Here is a 3,744-nt window from a genome sequence, read left to right on the forward strand (position 1 = left end):
TGGTACCGGTTTGGATTTATTAGGTTCATTTCGGTTTGGATCGGTTTTTAAACCGGTATGGAGCCATTAGGAAACAACCAAATGATGAATTGTTGAACTTCGGTTTCTTAAATCGATTTGTAACCGGGTTGGTTTTGGTTTTTGGTCTAGTTTGGATTCGATTTTCCATACAAATGTATACAAAACTATTCAAATTTTGATTTTTTAAATGAATTTTGGAGTGTTTCGGTTTCTTACCGGTTTGGTTTCGGTTTCGGTCTGGGTTTTGAGCCGGTTTCGGTCTGGGTTTTGAGCCGGTTTCGGTTTGGTTTCGGGTTCATCCGGTTTTCGGTGCGGTTCGGTTTGGTTTTGGGGTTACAATACTCGAAACCGAACCGAACCAAACCAATAAGGCTTCGGTTCGGTTCGGTCCGGGTTGTTATCGGTTCGATCCGGCCGGTTTTACCGGTTCGGTTTAGGAATTGACACCCCTACATTTCAGCAAGGAAAATAAGTGAATGATGCTATCAACTAGATCATATAGAAGAGTTCTGAACAATTTCTAAGTAAATCGTGATTGCTCACTCACTGTGTTAACAAACGCACCTCTGGAATGCAATTTTTTCACTCTTCCTTGGCATTGTACATTAATTGGTGTGAATAGAGGACCTAATTGCCTAATAATATATCAACGTATCTCTGTTGATCTTGCACCAGAATGACGGGAAGCCACAAGAACATCTACAAAACCAATCGTTTCGGGACCAACTAATTTTCCAAATGTTAACTTTTTACTCAATTGATCCATTCCTTAAGAGGTTTGCATTGCAGAATTCAACCGGCGACCAAATCAAAATGCAAGTTTAGTTAGTTTGGTCACTGGGAACATCTAAAAAATAGGATATGAAATTGTTGGCTTCATCCGACAGAGTTAGGGTAGTAAATTGTTGGCTATTCAACAAGTGTTGTGGAAGATCACAGTTTTATTCCCCAATCAAAAGTCTGAAGTAGATACTTCCTCTGCTACGAGAAATTACCAAGCCGATTTCATTAGATCTGAGGTGAGATGCTGGCCTAAGCCGTTGGTGCCGATGTATAATGCGCTTGCCGGTGAAATTCTAAACGATAATTACAATTCTCCTCTTGTTGTGGAAGATCACTACGAGTCGTTGCTGGTCTCCTCAAGTCCCTCCACGTCGCCGTCCATCGCCACTGCGGCTGCTCTTCATGGAGGGTGATCACATTTGGGAATGAGTATATTGAGTCTCGATATGGGATTAGGGTATACTAGCTATTGATTTGGAGATGGGGACTTATTAGATGGGTATTTTAGGTAGTTCACATTTAGCAAGGGTATTTTGGTATTTAAAAAAAAATATAGTAGCTGACATCAACATATAAGGTATATTTTGTTACAGTAACTGACGGTAAGGGGTCTGAGTTTAATTTGGTATTATAAAGGGGGTGTTTTTATAATAATGGCATTCTCTAGGGGGTGGCATTGTAAATTATCCTTCAATAAATGGTTCAATGTAGGGGTATCAACCGGTCGGGCCGGTTCGGTTTTGGTCGGACTTAATCAGGCTTGAAGACTTTCAAAGGCTACACCGTGTCCACCCATTTAACTAATCGGGCTTAGTTATTGAGGGCATGGTACACTTTATATTCGATCGGTCGGTCTCGGGCTATAATCGGGCCACCTCAATCGGGCTTTAGTCGGGCCTTAACCTGGCTACGGACATGTTTAATATTAAATGGGCTTTAACCGGTTTTTAAACGGGCCCTCTTTAAAATGTGCTATTATATTCCGGCCCACTCATGCAAGCCCAAAAAAATGACAATAAATCAATAAATAATACCAAATATAACCATTATTTAAAATGTGAACATGTCTTTACTTTTTAGTTTTTATTCTTTAATTTGGGGGGTAAAATAGGTATTCTACAATCATTAAAGGGTCGGGCCAAGTCGGTGCACAATAGGCCGGTCTCGGTCGGGCGTTATTCTGTCGGTCTCGGTCGGGCGCCCGACGGTTCAAGTAGCAAAACCGAGACCGACCATTTATAAACGGGCCGGGCTCAAGCCCGACACGTTTAATAAACGGTCTGGGCCGGGCCGGTCTATAAACGGTCGGTCCCGATCGATTTAGTCGGTTCGGGCCACGAATTGACACCCCTAGTTCAATGACTAGAGTAGGGGAAATGTGCTTCTCATACACACCCTTATTTTAGTGGTGCAAGTTTAGCGGGGAGAGCACGCCAGATTTAGGGCCTAATTTGGGCTGGGGTTGATATGTCCAAACCTCAAGCCGGGTTGGACCTGGACTGAAGCCTTGGATTGGGCCTGCCGGTCAAGGCCCTCTATGGATTAAGTATCATATCTTCACCTCTTCTTTTTGTTTTTTTTTTTTTTTTTTTTTTTTTTTTTTTGAAAAAGTTAGAAAGAGATGACAAAAAACAGGGTCAAACGGACCAAACCCTCCCTAACCCCCGATAGGGGTTGAGATATCCCAGCTCGTCCTTGAGCCGGGCTGAACTCAGGCTGGGCCTGAGCTTTCAAAAGGAACCAGCCCTCGTGTTACAAACCTCGCTACATGCAAATCTGCCATTTTTGGTTCAACGAAGAGAGGGGAGGAAGAGAGATTTTTTATTTTTATTTATTTATTTATTTATTCTTTTGTGTGTGTGTGTGGATGGAAAAGAACGAAATTAAATCTTAAGCCTAGTTAATGAGGTTGTGGTCATTCATTAGGAGGTTTCGAGCTCGAGTTTTTTGGTTGTTACCTTTTCCCTCCACTTCTAGTGTACTCATCTAAGGAAAAAAGAAAACAGAAAATTACGACCAGAAGGTTGAGATCGTGAGTTAAGATTGACCAGTTTTGAACCTGATGGAAGATGTCACTTTACGTAGTAATTGCTCCAGAGGCTGTCTAAGAAATGAGGAACGGAAGATGAGATGAGCCAATATTGCAAGTGGATACGGAATTTGTTTGGATGTCTAATATGATGCTTTTCGATTTTAATTGTGGGATAGGGATACCAAAGAAGGGTCCAAAAGAGATTGGAATTTTATCGCGTCCTGGTCAAATGGGAAATGCCCACTTGATGGCTATTTTAGTTGGGGTCCATTGAAGTTGATGGGTTGATGGGCCTGTGTGTAATCCACGATTTATATTAGGAGAACATGTTCCTTTCATCAATAGAGGATGGCTCACTCATTATTTCAGGATTCACAAACACTTATAGGGTTTTAATACTTTTTTCAAAATACACTTTTGATATTCTGTTACGGCCATTTGAAGCACTATCATGAATGGGTTACCATTCACCATAACTTTAAGAAAACTTGATCGTATTAAAATATTAAAGTATTTTTAAGATTAATTAATTTATTATTTTCATTCATATAATAGACTCATTGATTTTGGTAATGATGGAAAACGTTTGAGAGAGAGAGAGAGGGGGGCATGGCCTGAAATAGAATGCAATTGAAGAACATGATTCTATAGGCCACCTCGAATATGCGATAAGATTTTTTAAAATAATTTATTGATTATCTTATGTATTGATTGATTTAATGTATATTCTTATACGTATAGAAGCAAAATGCATATCCTTTGGTATGTTTCTATGTTGATGAATCATTCACTTGACTGAAGGTATTTTAAGTGGGAAGTGGCAATGAAGGCACTTATTACATGATATTTTAATTGGGAGAGGGATCGACTTCAAGCCAATTTGCGGGAGGAAGAAAGTATATGTTGGT

This window comes from Macadamia integrifolia, chromosome 4, assembly GCF_013358625.1.
Source record: "Macadamia integrifolia cultivar HAES 741 chromosome 4, SCU_Mint_v3, whole genome shotgun sequence".
NCBI classification, from domain to species: Eukaryota; Viridiplantae; Streptophyta; class Magnoliopsida; order Proteales; family Proteaceae; genus Macadamia; species Macadamia integrifolia.